The sequence below is a fragment of the Melospiza melodia genome, unplaced genomic scaffold (genome assembly GCF_035770615.1).
Source record: "Melospiza melodia melodia isolate bMelMel2 unplaced genomic scaffold, bMelMel2.pri scaffold_34, whole genome shotgun sequence".
Classification (NCBI taxonomy): domain Eukaryota; kingdom Metazoa; phylum Chordata; class Aves; order Passeriformes; family Passerellidae; genus Melospiza; species Melospiza melodia.
The window spans coordinates 758,093-779,925 of NW_026948659.1; positions in this window are offsets into that span (position 1 = coordinate 758,093).

Consider the following 21,833-nt stretch of genomic DNA (forward strand, 5'->3'; position numbering starts at 1 on the left):
GCCCTCAGAGAAAGAAAGGATCGGGTTCCAGCGCTGCTTTCATCGCTGTTTTATTCACCCTGAGGTGACAGCAGGAGGCTGCTGCTGCCTTTGCCTTGGGAATTGGAGATCATGGCTACTCTTGGCCCTCTTCTGCTTGCCACTTGAAATTTATCTGCAACTGCCTTTTTTGATCAGTGCTACCCATAGTGCTTTTGTGATGGTGAATGTGGGAATCCTTAAAATCAGAGGGTTTTGGGAAAGCTGCAAAATGCAGGCCTCAAAGACAGCAGAACTACGATTAGAGCTAAGCAGTAGCCATGAGATTTGTCAGCAGAAAAGTTCAATAAGAAGTAGAAAGTAAGGACAAATAGAAAAATGGTTGGTGTATTAACGCTTGTCTAGAACAAATCCCTAAGCCGCAGAGATATTGGGAAGTTCTAAGCTTAATAATGGAGCTCTGTTCATTGTGTATAAAGGTATTCTATTCAAAACAAGCAAGCATTGTTTTAACCAAAGGTACCTGTGCTTATAGTGGTTGGATAGAACTACCATCAATATGCTTTTGCTTTGTGTGATTAGTAAAAAACTTTTAAAGTAAGTTGTAACATTGAGTTGTCTGCTGCTGAGGACACAAGCTGCTGGCATCTTCCCATTCTCATAACCATGTAATGAGACTGATGCTAGAAAATAAACAGCTCGACACACGTTCCTCAGCAGTCCCGTCCTGTTGGTAATTTGTACATAGCCCCCAGCTGGCAATAGGTGAACTCAGGCTTTTGGTCACAGGCATCATGATCAGCAGATCTTGAAATGCTCTCAAGTCCCTGAGCACTAAGTCAAGGAGAATTAAAGCAGCCATACCGGCCACATTTGCAGTGCTCAAACATAGCCCTGTTGCTGCTTCTGCTGAAATAGAATCAACTGACAGAGGCCATCACAGAAATTGCCTCTGGAATATCAAATCAAATGAAAACATCCACCAGGAGGAAGAGAAACCAGAGTGTCTTGACTTACTTAATTCTCTGTTCTCCCAAGCAGCAGCAGCAGCAAATGGAGATGCGCAGAGGTATTTCCAGCTGCTGCTGATACCAGCTGGAGCCCAGCCTGCTGCCCAGGCCCAGCGGGAAGCTGAGCCCAGCCTGGGGAGCTCCCGCAATGTCTGGAACTCAGCGCACGCAGGGCCAGGCCCAGAGCGCCAGGCAGGACCGCCCATTGCGGGGCAGCGGCGCAGACGGAATGTCCTGCGGCCCAAACCTCCTGCTCCTGCCACACAGCACCAGCGCTCTCCCCCTCCTCCTCCTCTCCCAGCACGGCACAAATTCCAGCTCGGAGGAGGTTGCCCCAGAGAGGGCTCAGGCTCCTGCTTCAGCCTCAGTGTTCCTGCAGAGGAACAGGGCATCTTTCAGGCACTTCCAAGCTCAGGGTTGCCATTTCATTGGGAATCTGGGATGAAAATGGCCTTGCTAGTAAGGACAAAAGTGGAGGGAATGGACTGGAAATTAATAGGAAAAATGATCCTTTGTACAGGCAAAGCTCACTAAGTCATTCCCTGCATTTCTCCTTTTCAGATTCTTTCAGTCATCTCCTGAGAAATCCAGCTTGTTTTGGTGCCCTTCATGAACTGACAGTAACTCTTGATTTATATCAATGCATGAGATGTAGCAGCATCTGAACTGAACAATGAAACAAATTCCCTCTGTCAGCCCATTTTCATCTTCTATATTGCTTTCAAGATGTCCATGTGGTTGATGGAATGATTATCACACAGCTCTCCATTTCTGGCTGCAGGCTCTGGAGATTCTTTCTCTGCATTCAGTCAGGCTTGCATTCCCTAACAATTCCTGGTAGCCCATCATGTTTCCTTAGTGTAGAACAGTAACAATGAAAACCTCCCCAATGGCACAAGTGCCCAGACCACAAGGAAAAGAACAGGCTGTAAATTTCTTCAAATATTTGTCCTGCTTTGCTGCAAGAGTTGTGCTGCAGGCACGGTGTGGAAAGCCAAGAGAAGCTGCAGCTGGTGGCACATCTTGTGACAGAAGCTGCACCTTGTTCTCCAGGAAAGGTTCTTGGAAAGAGCAAACAGGACTGTGGAGAAGATTCTGGAAGAATTGAAGCAGTTTTTAGGAAATGAAATGAAAACAGGAAAAACCATACCAAGATGTATTACTCTATTTATTTTTATGCTCCCCTTTGCACTACTTCTCTGTCCCATTAATTCCAAAAGGATCTCACTTCTAAGGATCTCACTTCTAAGGATCTCACTTCTACATGACTTGGCATGTTTTAGACACTGTAAAATACCATGAGCTATACAGTTTGCCTTCCCCAGCTTTTTCTTTTCTTTTGGAAAGCAATGCTGGAGAGGTAAATGCAGTTGTAATATATGGTAGGGATAATTCATGCTCCAAATGTATGTGTCTGACCACCCCGGCCGGGAGCATCTGTCTATTTAGGTTCAACAAGTTCCCTGACACAAGTTAAGATAACGACTGATGCTTTAACGTAGGAATAGAAGCTTCCAGGGCGATGATAACTGGTATCCCGAGTCATCGGGAGCCACCCAAGAGCGATTATTGCCTTGCCAATTGCATCTATCAAGATAGTCAGGGGCGCCAAACTGATACATCTGAATACACGGCTTGCGGGAGCCGATTGACACCAGTGGCACACCTGGACCCAGCTTTTGTCCACCTCTGCACATGGAAAGAAACAGCAATGCATGTGAAGAGATACAAAGAAAATTTGGTCATCTTTGCCTCGGGCAGAATAAACTGTATAAAACCTCACTGCAGGAAGCAGCATGCATGAATGGGGGAGACTCTGACACTTGAGAGGTCAGATCCAGGTTCACCCAGCGCCGAACACAGGCTCAACGCTGTCTCTTTGGCTGTGGTGGTTTTGAAGACCGAAATTTGGTCACGCAGACAAATTAAGAAATCTTTACTAAATTTTTGATAAATTTTGGGTCACGATTTGATCATTTATAACAATCTGGTGAAACCCGAAGTGATTTGAATTTGGGGTTCGGGACCCCTTCCTGCCCTGAAGGCATCTTGGTGATTTCAGCAGTCTGAGTGGGATTGGAGTCCACAAGACCAATTAAAAATCACCGAACCAAAACTGGAGCCACAGCTAAAGAGGGATAAAATGGGCCCCGCTCTCAGGAACTCGGCAAGATCCAGGGGATCTCCAAGACCGAGGTGCTTTTTTTCCCCTCGGAAATCAACGTGCATGAAGAATCCACGTGGGAAAAGGAACCGTGAGTATTGCGTGGTTGAGTGGGGTGTGACTGAGTTATTGTGAGATGTGACTCTGTCACAAAGCAAGTGTGGACCCCACAGTCGCAGTTCCACCATACCGTGAGGCACATGGTCGTCAAGGGGGAAGCAGACGCTTTTCCTTAACACACGTGGGACCTGGGACTCGTAGAAAGTTCGAGGGGGGAAATTGGTCATGGTTCGGTCAGAAAGGGGAAACGACAGTCCTGGAAAATTTCAGGAGTCCTTCTGATCCAGAGAAAACAGGAAAGAAAACCGGAGATCAGTCAAAAAGTTAGTGGAACGGTTCTCCGTTTGACTGAGTAAGACTGGTGACATTTTGCAGACTCAGGAGATCAACATCAGACAGAGTCAGGACTTGCCATGAGCATCCCAGCTGGAGGAGACAAGGTGAGAAAATTCGCAGGAGGGATTTTTGGAAAAATGAGGTTGGGAAAAAGCAGGTTCTGGAGAAAACCCGAGGAGAAATCTCCCCAGGGTCCCGGGAAAGTTCTGCCAGAAATCCCAAGAGATAGTCCGTTGGGGTGGATGCTAGAACACTGGTATGAGAGCCCAAGGAGAGCTGGCAGGTCCAAGGAGAAAATGATACATTTTTGTATGGAAAAATGGGGAGGGAAGGAGATCGGAAAATACGTGGTTTGGCTGGTGTTCGGCATGTTTAAAGCATGGACTTGCAACTCTTTGTACGATTACGTATTTGATTGCTGCCTGTAGGATTTTGAGGAAATCGAGTATGCCGAGATGTGGAGGTGTGCTTGGATGAGTTTATACCCACTATGACCCCTCCGACATGCAGCAAACATGGGAAAGGAATGGGAACCCTTGGACAATCTTCCACCTCCCTACCTTGTTCCTCCGCCCCAGCCCAGACCAGCTCAGGCACCACCGGTGCCCATGTTGCCTCCCGAGGTTGCGATCCCGCTGGCTCAGGTCTCGGCAGAACTCTTCCCAAGGAAAAGGATCAAACAATCAGAAGAGAGATTTTGAGTGCTATTACTGCAAACAAAAGGGACACATCTGAAGGAATTGTCCCAACAAAGCCAAGGACCAGGCAATGTTGCAAGAAGATGAGAGGTGTCAGGGACTTTTCAGTTTGGAGTCCAGAACATTGAGGGAGCCCTTGATAAAATTAAAAGTAGGACCCCACAGGCAGGAGATGTGGTTTATGGTAGACTCAGGGGCGGAACGGACAGCAGTGCAGCAGCTGCCGCAAGGGTGCTCTCTAAGCACTGATTCCATGATGGTAATCGGGGCAAAAGGGGAACCCTTTGAGGTTCTGATCATAAAAGATGTAGAAATAGAAACAAAAACCAAAAGACGTACAGGAAATATCTTACTGATACAGGATGCGTATTTAAATGTACTGGGGCGGGACATGATGGTAGCCCTGGAAATCACCTTGGCAGTAGAAAATTCAAGGCTCAGGGTGAGAATGTATAAACTCAACATCCAGGACAAGGAGAAAATAGATCCGAAGGTGTGGTATGTCAAAGGGGAAGCTGGGAGTCTGGACATAGCTGATTCGTGTCAAAATTGAGAGACCAGAGGACCCTATTTGGGTTAAGAAATATCCCATCTCCATGGAGGGAAGGAAGGGATTGGAACTGGTGATTGATGAATTAATAAATAAAGGAATGTTGGAGCCGTGCATGTCTCGGCACAACACCCCAATTTTGGCTGTGAAAAAGATGGACGGCAGCTTTAGGCTAGTGCAAGATTTAAGGGCTGTGATTCAGAGAACTAAGACCTTGTTCCCCATGGTCTCAAATCCTTACACCTTGTTGAATAACATTTCTCCTGAGGACACATGGTACAGCGTGATTGATTTGAAAGATGCTTTCTTGACCTGTCCTTTAGCAGAGGGCAGCAGAGATTGTTTTGCGTTTCAGTGGGAAGATCTAAAGGCGAAGAGAGAGCGGCAGCTCAGATGGACGTTGTTGCCTCAAGACTTCATGGATTCCCCAAATTTATTCGGGCAAGCACTTGAGCAGGTATTGAGCCATTTTGTACCAACGGAGGGAACAAAATTGTTACAATATGTAGACGATTTGCGGGTTGCAGGTCCAAGGGAGGAGGCTGTAAGAGTGAGCACCATTGAAGCATTGAAGTTTTTAGGGGAAAAGGGGTTGAAGGTGTCAAAGTCTAAGTTGCAATTCACAGAGCCCGAGGTCAGGTACTTGGAACATTGGTTAACCAAGGGAAAAAAGAAATTTTTCCCTTGCATCCAGAGTGATGGCACCTGCATCCTGAGTGGGTGGCAGGGATTGTTGCCTTACCACCCCTGCAAACGATAAGGGAGGTCAGACAGCTTTTGGGGCTGTTGGGATATTGCCAGCAGTGGATTCAAGGGTACAGTGAAAAGGTGAAGTTTCTATTCAGGAAACTCACCACAGACCGAGTCAAATGGATGGAAAAGGATGAAGAAGATCTCAGGGGAGTCAAGGAAGCACTCACAGTGGCACCGGTGCTGAGCCTCCCTGATGTGAAGAGACCCTTTCAGTTGTTCGTGGATGTGAGTAATCACACGGCACACAGGGTGCTGACATGGGACTGGGCGGGAGTCAGAAAACCTGTGGCTTACTTGTCCTGGCTTTTGGACCCAGTCAGCAGGGGCTGGCCCACCTGCTCGCAGGCAATTGTGGCTGTGGCATTGCTGGTGGAGGAGGCCAAGAAGGTAACCCTCGGTGCACCATTGGTAGTATTTGCACCGCACAACGTGTGGGGAATACTACAACAGAAAGCAGATAAATGGCTCACTGATGCTAGATTGCTTAAGTATGAGGCCATTTTGATTCATTCACAGTATTTGGAATTGCGGACAACAACTGCATAAAACCCTGCGCAGTTCTTTTTTGGGGAAGCTTTGGAGGAAATTGTTCACGATTGTGTGGAAGTGGTAGAGTTGCAGACAAGAATCAGAGAGGATTTGGAGGAGGAGGAATTAGATGAAGGGGAAAATGGTTTGTAGATGGGTCAAGCAGGGTGATTGATGGGAAAAGACAGTCAGGGTGTGCAGTCGTGGATGAACGAATGGGGAAAGTGATTGAAGCGGGTCCCCTGAGTGCAAGTTGGTCAGCCCAGACTTGCGAACTGTACGCAGTTCTGAGAGCCTTGAAAGGACTGAAGGGGAAGAAGGGAACAATTTTTACACACTCTAGGTATGCCTTTGGGGTGGTTTATACCTTTGGGAAAATCTGGGAAGTAAGGGGATTGATCAACACCCGGGGAAAGGAACTGATGCACGGAGAATTGATCTGGCAAATCTTGGAAGCACTAATGGGGACTGAGGAAATTTCAGTGGTCCATGTGAAGGAACACCAGGCAGGAATTCAGTTCCAAACATGGGGCAACAATTTGGCAGACCAGGAAGCCAAAACCGCAGCACTGATGATGGTATGTACCCTGGAAATTGAAGCGATCGAGGTCCCAGATGACCCTCCTGAACCCTCCCAAAAGGAGATTGAAAGCTATGAGAAGGTTGGGGGAAAATTGGAGGAAGGTAAGTGGAAATTGCCAGATGGGAGAGAACTAGTCTCTAAAGGTTTTACCAGGAAGATTTTGAGGAAACTGCACCAGTGAACACACGGGGGGGCAGAGACCCTGGCAGAACAATTTTTGAAATTTTTCCGGTGCAGGGGAATTTACGAATTGGCCAAACAAGAGGTACAAGGATGCCTGATTTACCAGAAATTAACAAGACTAAGGCCATCCTGGGGAGTCGCCCCATCGCGTATCGACAATTTGAAAGGATTCAAGTCGATTTCACTGAATTGCCCAAAGTGAGGAGGCTCAAATTTCTGCTTGTGATCGTGGACAAATTGACTCATTGGGTGGAAGCTTTCCCAAGTCCACGGGCAATGGTTCAGACAGTATCCAGGAAATTGCTGGAGGAAATTGTGCCCTGATATGAGGTGGTGAACTACATTGATTAGGACCAAGGAACTCATTTTACATCAAAAATTATTAAGCAGATGGCAGAGGCGCTAGGCATTCGGTGGGAATACCACACTCCGTGGCATCCCCAGAGCTCAGGACAGATGAAAAGGATGAATCAGATCTTGAAAGCGCAGTTGTCTAAATAAGCTTTAAAAACTCAGATGTCCTGGCCAAAATACCTACCTTTAGCCTTGCTTAATATCACAAAATGCCTCATTCAGAGATGGGGCTCTCACCCTTCGAGATGTTACATGAAATGTCATATAAGCATGGGATGCCAATGGGACACCCCAGACTTGAGGACAGCCAGATTCAACTGTATTTGGTTGGGATAAAAGAAACTTACAGGAACTAAGAAAACAAGGGATAGTATCTCAGAGTGCTCCTCTGGGATTTGCTATCCACAAAATTCAACTGGATGACAGAGTGCTTGTGAAAGTGTGGAAAGCTGTACACCTCTCTCCTCACTGGGGAGGTACTTTTCTTGTACTCCTGACAACAGACACGGCCATTTGGATGGCGGAGGCTGGACACACAAGTCTAGGGTGAAGAAAGTCGAACATCGGGAGGAAGCGCCCAAGTGGAGAGTCACTTCTTCCCCATGTGACTTGAAACTCAAACTCCAATGTCCTTGTAAATGACCAACAGTGAGTAGATAGGTTGTATACTGACTCTGTATGCTATCCGTTTGTACTTTTTAAGTGTGAATATTGTCAGGGAGCTTTTATTGTACGCTGCAGAAGGGGGCAGAGGCCAAAGGGATTGTGCACCCAGTGTCTGGAAGAGGAGCTTGAGCTGACTGACTGCATTCTAACCCTAGCCACAGATTCAGGAATTATCGAATTAGATTCACAAGAGTGGTTCCACATTTTCCAGAACAGGGTGCGTGGAAAACTCAAATCTAAGGCAGAAATATTGGATGTGGAGTGCCGAAAGTCAATCAAGGTACCGTGCAGCTCAGATGCTATCAGAATTTCAAGGTGGGGAACCTTTAAAAGGAGGTAAGTGGCTAGGTCAGAGAATGTATTCCCTGAAGAAAACTCCTGCTGCCACGAAGATGGTCTTCCTTGCCGCTGGTGGTACCTCAGGGGGCGGAGGCAAAGGCAGAGGAGTACGCCTGGTGGGAATTCTGATTGTCCTGAGCCTAGCCATGTGCAGGACGCAGAGTCTGCACACTGAGGTCCCGATGAGAGGCAGAAACGAGAGCTCCACAGATGAGTGTGGAAATTGCACTCAGGTTGTCCCAGCTGTAAAGGGAACAAGAAACCCTCAGCATACCAAGCCGTGGTAGATTGTCTCAGGGAACCTGGCAGGTACTGTTGGAAGAATGGCATGAGGGTCATGAAGCCCCAAAACAGATAGCCTTCAAGAAATAATGAGTTAAAACATAGAATATGAGGCATTTGAAGAAGGTATAGTATTAGGAAACACATAGAGCAATTAATCAGCTAAAGCATGGAACACAATGACAGGAAAGAGATAGCGAGAGGAGAAGCGATGGGCTAAGCATGTTCAGAGCCAACAATGTCAAACTGACCCTAAGAACTTTGCCAAGCTATAGAGACCAAGCCAAGTACACCGGGAATTGACCAAATTAGGAGAAGAGTTCAAAAGTTTAAGGAGGAAGACTTATCAGGAGACCCCAGCCCATGATGAAGGCAACCGGAACGACCGCCAAGATGATCCTCAAAAGAAGTGTCCCCGCCCACACTCTGCCTACGCCACAGCCCCTATGAATATGCATGCAAAGAAATGATGATGTATATGATCTGATGTAATCCTATATTCAAAAATGTATAAAAGGCTTGTTTTGTTACGGGAAATCAGAAATCCACTTTGTGATTTCTCCGACGCGTCGCAATAAAATACCTCCTGCTTATCTGACTTAAGCTGAGTCTCATAAGCAGTTATTCTCGCCTTTTGGGGCAAAATTCGGCATCATTTCTGGCGACCCAGATGGGACCAGACAGGAGATCCGGGCCTTGAGAAGTCCTCCCGGGCCGAGTCCGGGGTCGGGACTCTCTGGGCGCCCTGACGAATTTTTGTCAGAAGAGACTCCCCCCCGGACCAGTGCTCCTGGTGGACGAAGAGTACCCTGCATCTCCTGCTCCAATTAAGAGGTATTTCAATTGTTTATTGGTTTTGGAATAAAGCGCTTTGTTGGGAAACGGGGGTCAGACGTGACTGCCCGAAGGGAAAGCTGGGGGACGCCCCGGTAAAGAATCCCTACTGGGTTAGAGTCCCAGAAATAGAGACGCAGGTTAAAGTCCTGCTACTGGGTTAGAGTCCCAGAAATAGAAATGCAGGTTAAAGTCCTGCTACTGGGTTAGAGTCCCAGCTACTGGGTTAGAGTCCCAGCATTTGGTTTTGTGAACGTAGAGAAAAAAAAAAAAAAAAAAAAGAAAAAAAAAAAAGGAAGGAAAAGAGAAAACGCAGGTTAAAGTCCTGCTGGAAGGAGTATTTGTTTATCTTGGTATCTTTGGTCTGTTTTTACTGTGTGGGCAACTGTTTTCAATATTGTATTTAATGTTATAATACTGTGGATTAAGGGTTAAAAACTAAGATTGCTTTCTGAGTGGTCTGTCAGCCGGTGATCCTTTTGTGTCTGTTCTATGTGTCTGTTGCAAAATTTTACAGGAAACACCTTGCCGCTCTCTCTGTACTTTTTTAGAAGAGAATAAGTTGATAAACATCTGGAAGAAAATTGTCACCCCCTGCAATTGTTATACTGTCTACGGTTGCGATTGCATGAATCTGGCAAACCGGTATCTCACGGTCTGTAAGCGACCTTCTGTGACCAAGCCTGGTAAAACAGTCTGTTCTGATATAGACCATAAGGTAGGAATTATTTCATAAAGGTGTGTGGGTATGGCTGAGAGTGAATGAGACGCAGGTAGTATCGCTGTGAAGCGAGAGGGAGACTGATCTAGTTAAACAGGCACAGGGAATAGCCATGGGAGGTCAACAGAGTAAGGACGTAAATATGAAAACCCCCTTAGGATGTATCTTAAAGCACTGGAAGGACTTGGGAAGGATTCCAGGGGGAAACATAAGTAAAAAGACACTCCTTAAATATTGTACACAGTGGTGGCCACTGTACAAGTTAGATGACAATGAGAGATGGCCGCCGGAGGGAACAACTAATTATAACACCATTTTACAACTAATGCTCTTCCTCCACCAGCTCAATAAATGGGATGAGATAATGTACGCAGACATGTTTTTCACCCTAAGGAATAAACCTGAGTGGCAAAAAGAATGCGAAATTAATGTAGTCCCTCAGGATCCCCTAGTACTAGCCCTGGAAAAAGATAAGAAGGGTCCAAAGCCTAAGGAACATTGCTGTGATGCATGTAGTAGAAATAAGAAAAAGAAGGGTGTGGGACCTACCTGTTTTTATTGTCATAAAAAGGGGCACCTGCAAAAAAATTGCAAAAAGAAACAGCAAGATGAGAAAATTTCTCAGGAGAGTCAGAGAGGGCAAGAGTTTTGTCTAACAAAGAGGATCGAATTACACCTAGAAGAGCCCTTGATAATAAAGCTAAGTGTAAACTAAGTGTAGGTCCTCAGAGTGAAGAATTTGTATTTTTAGTAAATACAGGAGTTTCTCGGTCAACAGTGACAAAATTACCCCAGGGATGTGAAGTAAGTTGTGAGCAAGTTTCAGTAATCGGAATTACAGGAGAAGCTTTCCCTGTTCCTATAATAAAAGGGGTGAAAATTGAAACAAATGACAAATTTGGAGTAAATAATTTATTGTTGATACCAGAGGCCGAGGAGAATATGTTAGGCAGAGATCTAATAATAGCTCTAAATTTACAGATAAAACCCTGTGAAGGAAAACTTGAAATTTATTCTTTACCTAAAGAAGATGATCTAGAAATTAATGACATGGGTTGGCATTCAGGTGAAGTGGAAAAGTTTAGAGTGAAGGAGTCTAGTCCCTTTAGTCCCTCCTGGTCAGCGCAAGCTTGTGGATTTTAAAAGGGCAAGAAGGGACTATTTATACAGACTCCAAGTATGTTTTTAGTGTCGTACATACTTTTAGAGAAATTTGGAAGGAAAGGGGACTTATAAACACTCAAAGGAAGGGGTTAATATATGGGGGGGATAGTTCATATAAAGGAACACCAGAGGGGGGAGGGATATTAAAGTCAGAGAAATAATTTGGCTGATAAAGAAGCAAAAGAGCAACCTTAAGAAAGAGAGATACTGAAATCATGACCTCACAAAAAAATAGAAATTCAGCAAGAGACTCTTTCCCTTCCGCTAGTAGAATTGGCAGCTATAAGGAAATTAGGAGCAACATTTAAGGAGGAGAAGTGAGTTTTTCCTGATGATAGAATTATGATGCCAAAACCAGTGGCACATTAGATCTTAGATAACTTGTATAGACGGACATACTGGGAAGCAAGAGCCTTTTGTGACCACTTTTTAAAATTTTTTTTTGGATGTATGAAGATATTTGAAATTAAAAAAAAAAAAAAAAAAAGCAAATTACCCAGGGGTGTCTCACCTGTTAAAAGGTAAATAAGAAAGTGCTTAAAAGCCCTCCCTCTGGAGAATACAAAACAGCCTAGCAGCTATTTCAAAAGATCCAGGTTGATTTTGTAGATTTTTTTAAAGTAGGTCGGTGGAAATATTTGTTAATTATAGTAGATCAATTAACTCAGTGGGTTAAAGCACAGTTCAAACAGTACTTTTGATTAATACGGGAGCAACTTTTTCAGTTTTAAATCAGGAATTGGTACCTAAAAGTGATGAATTTATACAATTTGTGGGAGCAACAGGCCAACCAGAAAAGCCTTACTTTCTGAAACCCATTAAATACAGTATTAGGAAACAGATGGGAATTCATCAGTTCTTATATTTACCAAATTCATCAAAGCCCTTATTGAGAAGAGACCTATTGGAGAACTTAAATGAAGAACAACTGATTACAGGTCTAAGCCTAACAATCAGTTGTGTGGAACCTTAACCTGAGAATCACAATTTCGAGTGAATCCTGAACGAGACTCACCCATGAGCCTGGGCAACTGCTCGAGTGGGAGATAAAATAGCTGTTGATTTAGCAGTAACCTGGAACTCGCTCTTTAAAGAATGGAGAATAGAGAGAGAAACGAGGCAAGATGCAAACGAAGAGTCGGGGCTGAGGTAGAAGGGGGCTCTGATGGGGAACTTAGTGAAGAAAGTTCAGATGCCATGGGAGTTACCTGGCCTGCTACCAGAACTTCTAGGAAAGCTGCCAAAACCTCCAGAAAAGCTGCCAAGGCTTCTGGGAGAGCTGCCAAGGCCTTGGAGAAAGCTCCTTATCAGCTTCTTCTTACTTCTCGCTCCTTTAGCTAACAGGCCCGCTGCTAGCCCCTTCCACAATTCCCCCTGAAATCAAAACAAGTAGCACCGATTGAGGCAAGACCGGTGGTAAGAAAGCAATACCCACTGAGGAAAGAAGGAAGAAAGAAGATTGAGTCCATAACCAAAAGGTTTTTGGAACTGGGGTTATTGATAGAATGAGAATCGGATTTTAATGCACCAATCCTGCTGGTAAAGAAACCTAATAGAGCTTATAGACTAGTTCAGGCATCGGTAGTTGCTAATCCATACACGCTTTTAACCAGACTGAAGGACAACTTGGCCTGGTTCACCGTATTAAATTTAAAAGACGCATTCTTCTGCTTTCCTTTAGCTCCCGAGAGTCAAAAGATTTTTACTTTAGAACAGTGAGAAAGGCCGCTGAGAGATGGCACCCTTCTGCAGTACGTAGACGACCTCCTAATAGCAACAGTGACAGAAGAAGAATGCATTGAATGGACTATTTCCTTGTTAAATTTCCTGGGTTTAAGTGGATATCGAGTCTCTCAACAGAAAGCACAGCTGGTGCAAAAAGTGGTGTACCTGGGATACGAAGTCTCCAAAGGACAGCAATCCCTGGGAGCAGCTAGAAAAGAGGCCATCTGTCAGATGCCTAAACCAGAGACAGTGAGAGATTTGCGTGCCTTTCTGGGGATGACAGATTGGTGTTGGCTATGGATCTACCAGTACGGGATACTCGCTAAACCATTGTATGATTTGTTGAAGGAAACTAAGGAAGTTCTAGTTTGGACTCCCGAGGCAGAAGAGGCCTTCAGGAAGTTAAAGCTAGAACTAATGAGAGCACCGGCCTTACGTCTCCCACATGTATCAAAACCATTCTGGCTGTTCTCCCATGAATGACAAGGGATGGCCCTAGGAGTCCTAGCACAGCAGTTGGGAACACACAAGAGAGCTGTGGCCTGCTTCTCCAAGCGATTGGATGAAGTAAGTAAAGGATGACCAGGCTGCCTGAGGGCAGTGGCCGCAGTGATAATCAACATAGAGGAGGCCAGGAAGCTCACGTTGGGCCAAAAGTTGACTGTGTTAGTATCTCACACTGTGTCGGCGGTGCTGGAACAGAAAGGCAACCATTGGTTGTCGCCTTCCAGATTCCTAAAATACCAGGCCATCCTGGCTGAATCAGATGACGTAACCATTCAGGTAACTAACATTGTGAACCCAGCTTCATTTCTAGAAGGGAGAGCCCCGGCAGAACCCATCGAACACGAACTGCCTGGAAACAATTGAAGCCGTCTACTCCAGTAGCCCAGATTTCAAAGAAGAGCCGCTCGAAGATGCGGACAACTGGTTCTCAGATGGCAGCAGCTTCGTGAAGCGAGGATGGCCGGCTATGCAGTCACTATTACAGAAAGGGTAATTGAGTCGAACCCCTTGCCTGCAGGGATTTCAGCCCAAAAGGCAGAGCTGATAGCTCTGACTCGAGCCCTGGAATTGGCGGAAAACATGCAAATAAATATATGGACAGACTCTAAATATGCCTTTTCCGTTGTACATGCTCATGGGACCATCTGGAAAGAAAGAGGACTGTTGACTACACAAGGAAAACAGTCAAACATGCAGAGGAGGTTCTGCGATTGCTAGAGGCGGTCCAACTCCCAGCACAAATGACCATAATGCATTGTAAAGGACATCTGAAAGATAACACTATTCCGGAAATAGAGAACAGGAAGGCAGATACAGAAGCTAAATTGGCTGCCACAAGAACTAGGGAAGTGGAAATAGTGGCCCTAATACCAGGAGAGTTGGATACCAATATCCAGCCAGATTACCAAGAATCAGATCATAGAATTCAAAGAAATAAGGATTCAAAGAAATAAGGGCAAAATATTGGAGAATGGTTGGGGTCCATTGGAAACAGGACAGTTAGTAGTACCAGGAACGTGATGTGGCAGTTTGTAAAAGCAGAACATGAGAAGGCCCATTGGGGTCTAGATCCGCAGGACCGAAATTATTTACTGCTGTAAAACACGTTACGTCCCAGTGCGAGCGGTGTCTGAAAAACAACCCGAATACGAGAACCAAGGTATGCCAAGGAGCCATAAATTGAGGTAAATTCCCAGGTGAAGTATGGCAAATTGATTTTCTGAACTCCCAAGAAAAGGGGGGTTTCGGTATTTGTTGGTGTTAACTGATACATTTTCTGGGTGGCCTGAAGCATTCCCTTGTAGGACAAATAAGGAAAGAGAAGTGACTGAAGTACTGTTGAATGAAATTATTCCACGGTTTGGGGTACCGAAGAGCATTTCTTCGGATAGGGGTACACATTTCTGTGCAAAAGTGGTGAGAGCAATAAGCAAAGCATTACAAATCAAATGGCAATTACACACGCCTTACCGTCCACAGGCCAGTGGGCAAGTGGAAAAGATGAATCATCTCATCAAACAACAAATTGCCAAAATATGCCAGGAGACTAATTTGCAGTGGTATCAAGCTTTGCCTATTGCTCTGCTTAGGCTGAGAGTCAAACCAAGATCAAAAGAAAAGTTAAGTCCATTTGAAATTTTGTATGGTAGACCTTATGCTGTGCAAGTTGTAAATGGGGACGCTATAGACCAAATCGGTAATCAGTACATTTATGATTATGTAATGACGGTGGGGAAACAGTTCGATAAGAATGCTATTGTGGTGATAGAGCACCAACCTAAACAACCTGATTGCAAATTGCATCCGTTTAATCCCGGTGATTGGGTGTATGTTAAGAATCTTCTAGGAAAACCCCTATAAGAAAAGTGAGACCTTTCCAAGTGCTGCTGACTATCTTCACTGCGGTTCGGATCAAGGAGCGACCCACGTGGACCCACTCTCATGAGTCAAGAAAGCTCCGGAGAACAAACAAGAGGAGCAGACATTATAATTCTGACTCCACCTCAAACCTTTATAACTCTGATCATTGAGTTCTTGAGGGACTCTCTGGGTACCTGCTAAATGGGTGAAGCCTTACGTATCTGGGATGTCGGGTGGTGGGGTAGAATAACAGCAGGAGATGAAGAACGACGACTGCTGAGAAAGCTTTTCTTTAATGTACAGCAGGACCTCCAGCGTCTCGCACAATATAGTGAACCAGCTGCCAGAGCCCTAACGAACCCACCACAGGATTGGATAAACTGGGTTCTTACCACGCAATTTGATGAATCCATACCACTGAGTAGTACAACCTGTTGTGCTTGTAGTAATATGTTTTGCTGTGCTTGGGTTGCTCTAAAGTGTGCTGGGTGCGGGTATACTTACTGGTATGGTCAAGCACTTGTGTGGCAAATTTGGTGTTGGAGGTGTCGTGGCCAATGGGTAAGAGAACGTAATTGGATTAGAGCGTTAAGTAAATTTACAGGTTTGCCAGGAAGGGAGGGACTTAAGTTGTATGAAAGTGCAGAACAGATAATTACTGCTTTTGTGAGGTGGCGTTTGAATCATGAACTAAAGGGACTAGAAATAAAGAGAAATTCTCACATTGTAGCTGCCCGGTGTAGACAACAAGTCCCACTGACCCAAACATCTGTGGTAGGGCCCTTTGAGGGGGATCCTGACCAAGCATTAGATCAGTGCATTGAGAACCTTCAGAGATTGAGGGTAGGAAAGTGGGGAACAGCAAAACTCAAAAAGGAAGGGAGAAAAGAAGTGAAAGCTACACGAGATGCATTTCATTGCTGCAGTTGGAGTTTGAAAAATGTGTTGCATGGGAATGTGTTGCATGAGTGTCTCTGATCATTTTGTTTTGGTTCACAGCAAGATTAGGGATATTCGAGAAGGAGTCCACAAGTTAAAGGACGAAGAGCTAAGAATCGATGAATGGCTAAAGAGTTTAAAACTTGGGCTATGGTACGAGCGTATCAGCGCCCTACAGGGTTAGAATTTGATGAAAGAATTCGTAAGTTATAAGAAAAGGGGGGGAATGAAGCCATTTATTATAATGAACAATAGTTTCTGAGAAATAAAAGAATTAAAAGACACTCAAAAGTATATCAAGGGAATCGCAGAAGTTAATAAAAAACCTAAAATACACTATTAGGAAGAACTTTGATCAGATATCTAGATACGTTAATAAATAATCTAAAATACACTCACAGAAGAAACTTTGGAATTAGAATATTTGAAGAAGCAGAAGTGGAAGCCAATAAGTTAAAGTGACCTGCCAAGCTGTTAGAATCAAGCCAATAAGTAAAAGTGACCTGCCAAGCCATTAGAATCAAGCCAAGTACAACAGTAACTTCAGCCAAGCCATGGAAAAACATGCCAAAGATAACAGGAAGAAGTCCAAATTAGGAAAAGCTTAAAATTTAACTAAGGAAGACCAAGAATTCCCGGAAGACTCCGCCTGCCTATGAATATGCATGTAATAAATGATGTAATCCCTGTTTAAAATTGTATAAAAACCCGCTTTTGCTGTACATAATTTAGAAATCCATTTTGTGATTTCTCCGACGCGTCGAAATGAAATACCTCCTGCTTATCTGACTTAGGCTGAGTCTCTTAAGCAGTTATTCTCACCTTTTGGGGCAAAATTCGGCATCAGTGAAGTTGCAAGGGTCATTGAACTCTGCCCTCCGTACCCCGCGGTTGTTTGTGCTTATGCGCTATTATTTGAACCAAATTATCCCTTATTTATATATTTTCTAAACTATTTAATTAAAAGTGCTGCTACCTTAAATATTGTTTGGGGTTTTTTTGATGGGATAATTGGGCAAACATAACAATTTTGGTGCCGATACCTGGGAGACTCTCTTAACTCCGGGGAGGTGGATAGCTTCTGGGAAGGAGCTCCCCACCAGACTTTTAAATGGTCCCAAGGCTAGACCCCTCTCCCTTGGGAAAAGAGAGTTCTTTTTACAATAACGCATAAGCAAATTAGTTATTGGAAGCGCGCAGGAGAGGCTCCCATCAGAGTGCCGGCTTGTAGGAGAGAGAGTACCCATAGAAAACTGCTTTGTGCACAAAGACCCTCGCGAGAAAAGGAGGCTGTGAGTATCACGGGGTTTTGGGTCGGGGGGCGGCTGTATGCATGTGTGAGTGTGTGTGGAGTGTCTGAGACGGGGGCTGGGCAGTCCCGGATCCCCGAAGTGTGTGGGACCTCCCAGTACTGTGTTTTCGAGTTCTCCACGAGGAGACTGGCCGGGAAAGGAGGGAAGCAAAAGAAAAGTGAATGAGTGGGGATCCCGGGAGGGTTTGACCCAGGGGGAAGGAGGGGATCCCTGGTCCAGGCACCTGTGGGAAGGTCCTTGGGCAGGAGGGATTGACTCAGTAGGGAGACTGAGAGAGTGAATGAATAGGTTCAATTTCCTTGGAGGGGTTGGTAGCAGGCAATTTAGTATGTGATTAGATGGTGAGAGGATGGGGCTAATAGATTGAGAAAGAGGGAGAGATAGGAGTAGAACAAGTAGATTGCAGAGGGAGAGTATTGGAAAAAGGCTCCCAATATTACCAGTTAGATTGTGCCTGGGCCAGTCTGACCCTCGCTGCTGGGCCAAAGGCAGCAACTGCGGTGTATCACCCCAGAGATACCTTGGCTTGCTGATGGTTGCAGCTGGGCACTGAACAAGTCCAGGCTTGTTAGGAACCCCATTTACCTCAGGAGGAATAGCTTCAGGCGATGGTGAAGAGAAAAAGGAGAGGATTCTGCTGGAGGGTTTAATGTCCAGAGGTTTATTCCATGGTTACAGAGGTCTGAACATGAGCAACTGCTCCAACAGAACACGGCCGCATGGTCTGATCACCTTTTTAAGCTCAGGGACAGGGGGAGGGGAGGTACAGGTGAGCACCAACCAGGTGAGAGGGGCAGGGTCTCAGGGGAAGATGACACCCAGAAAGGCCAATGACCTCTGGGCATAGGGGCATCCTTTGAACTTGACCAATCACACGACGCCTTGCTGGAATGTTAAGTCTGATTGACAGGACTCACTCAGCATGGGGGCAAGGGGGAAGGGAGAGAAGCATAGACACACCTGGGGGAATGACCTGGAAGGCCAAAATGGGACATTACAGCATACCACAACAGGAGAGATAAGAGTGGAACAGGTAGATTGAAAAAGCAGTGTGACAGAGTAATAAGTGAGAGAGTTGAGCCACAAGGTGAGTGGGGGAAACAAAGACTCTCCTGGTACTGGGGATTTCTTAGTTTGTTGCCGCCAGAAATGGGTCAGGGAAAGAATAAGTTCCTTGACCCAGGGGCTACGGATTGTAGGAGAAATTCGCAGTGGTTTGAGGTATCTGGGAACTGTGAGGGGGGTTCTCAGGGGTGGAGCATTCCTCAGGACAGCCCATTGGGGATGTTAATACGGTTTTTGGGATGAATGGGAATCCTGAAGGAAAGAAAATCAAGAAACTCAGAGGGCAGTGCCTAAAAGACATAATATAGGATAGGAAAAGCTTTGAGTGAGCACCAGAAAAAATATGAGTCACCGGCAGAATGGTTAAAAAGATTAAAAAGAGACTTGCAATTATATTCAAGTATAGATATTGATACTGCAGTAGGGCAGGTTCTGTTAAAAATTCAGTTTGTGACTGAGTCTTGCAGTGACATCAAGAAAAAGCTGGAAAAATTAGAAGATTGGCAGGACAGGGGACTTCAAGAGTTGCTGAGAGAAACACAAAGAGTGTTTTTAAAGAGAAATGAGAAAAAGCAGAAAGCAGATGCCAGAATTTTAGTGGCAGCAGTTCAAGAAATGCAGGCAGCTTTGAATACAGAAAAATCTGCAAGGAAAAACAAGCAGCGGATGTCAGGATCTATTTTTAGGAACACAAGACCTGTGCATTTTTCCCGCCCCAAGAAAAAACATTTAAAAAATTCTTGCCCCATTTTGAAGGGTGCGGGACCCACCTGTTTTTATTGCCATAAAAAGGGGCACCTGCAAAAAAATTGCAGAAAGAAAGAGCAAGATGAGAAAACTTCTCAGGAGAATCAGGGCGGGCAAGAGTTTTGTTTAACGAAGAGGACTGAATTACATCCAGAAGAGGCCTTGATAATAAAGCTAAGAGTAGGTCCTCAGAGTGAAGAAGTTGTATTTTTAGCAAATACAAGAGTTTCTTGGTTGACAGTGACAAAATTACCCCAGGGATGTGAGATAAATCGTGAGCGAGTTTCAGTAATCGGAATTATGGGAGAGGCTTTCCCTGTTCCTGTAATAAAAGGAGTGCCAATTGAAACAGATGACAAATTTGGAGTAAATGATTTATTTTTGATACCAGAGGCCGAGAATAATTTGTTAGGCAGAGATCTAAAAATAGCCTTAAATTTACAGATAAAACCCTGTCAAAGAAAACTTAAAATTTATTCTTTAACTGAAGAAGATAATCTGGAAATTAATGACACGGGTTGGCATTCAGGTGAAGTGGGAAAAGTTTAGGATGAAGGAGTTTGGTCCCCTTCGTCCCTCCTGGTCAGCACAAGCCTGTGAATTTTATGCAGTATTCGGTACATTATTATTACTAAAAAGGCAAGAAGGGGCTATTTATACAGACTCCAAATATACTTTTAGTGTAGTAAATACTTTTAGAAAAATTTGGAAAGAAAGGAGACTTATAAACACTCAAGGGAAAAGGTTAATACACGGGAGATTGATAATTCAGATACTTGAAGTTTTAAAAGGCTCAAAGAAAACAGCAGTAGTTTATGTAAAAGAACACCAGAGAGGGAGGGATATTAGAGTCAGAGAAATAATTTGGCTGATAGAGAAGCAAAAAGAGTGACCTTAAGAAAGAGACATACTGAAATCATGACCTTATAAAGAAATAGAAATTCAGCAGGAGACACTTTCCCTTCCGCTAGCAAAATTGGCAGCTATAAGAAAATTAAGAGCAACATTTAAAGCGAGAAAATGAGTTTTTCCTGATGGCAAGATTATGATGCCAAAACCAGTGGCACATTAAATCTTAGATAACTTGTATAGACGGACACACTGGAGAACAAGAGCCTTTTGTGATCACTTTTTAAAATTTTATGAGTGTATGAAGATATCTGAAATTAGAAAACAAATTTCCCAGAAGTGTCTTACCTGTCAAAAAGTAATTAAGAAAGTATTAAAGAGCCCTCCCTCTAAAAGATGCAAAACAGCGTACAGGCTGTTTCAAAAGATCCAAGTTGATTTTATAGAATTGCTTAAAGTAAGTCAGTAGAAATATTTGTTAGTTATAATAGATCAATTAACTCAGTGAGTTAAAGCATTTCCAGCAGCTCGGGCTACAGTTCAAACAGTAGCTAAAATATTGTTAGAACATGTAATTCCAAGAATGTGATAATATAGTGAGATTTAAGTTGATTTATATTAACCCTGATTTATTAAGAAGGAACGAAGCATCCTGGATGCCTGCCGACTGCAATTCCCTTGAGCTCAGAGGCAGAAGAACGCCGGTGGAAAAAGAATAAAAGACTTTCTGAATCAGTGGGAATGGCCTAAAAAGATTGAAGATCTCCTCCAGGATCACCCACTAGCAACATTATTAGAATTGATTACAGAACTGCAATTCCAGAAACTGAGATTGATAACACCTGTTGTTAAAAGAGCTCAGAGACAAAAACGTTAGGAGTGCGGTAAACATGGTTTAAAGTGTCATCCATGGATATGTATTGTTTGCATACTTTGCTTTAACTTATAGTAGAAAGTAACTAAGAGCGAAGAGAAGGAGAGACAATTTATTTGCTTGTTTTGCTATGGTTATGTATTTAGCCAGTTAATTATAGAATGCATTGCTAGTGATTTTTTTTAGATACCTTTGAGACTGGGAGATGGGACCCTTCCAGCAGCAATTAGATTAATAAGAAACTTAAATCAATTAGTTCTTGCTATATTTGCTATAGCATAAATAAGAGAAATAGCAACTCATAATATTATAGACCAGTGTCTCAAAATTGATAGTTGTTGTGGAGAAGAAGTTTATATACCACATAATAGGCACGTTGCAGGGGCATATTGGTGCTGCAAGTTTGCCTATTGGAGGCGGTGATTTAATAAACTCCCTGCCCTTGAAGCAGAAAATAATTAGAAAAATCTTATTGTTGTTGGCACATCCCTAAAATTTTGGAAAATACAGGTTTATGGTATTCCAGCCTAATCTTTTTCCTGTTCTTTTTGTTTTAATTATTGCTTCTTAACCAGCTAGAACTGAGAAATGGCATTTAAAAAGGGACAAGCAAACTCTGTGGGGCTATGAGTACCAAAGAAACTAAAAGCACCAGTGACTAGATCCCGAGATATTACCTTTGCTTCCAAGAAGACTGGCATCTCGGCCCTTGGTTGCAACCCAAGGGGCCTTGAAAAAGGTAGAAAGGGA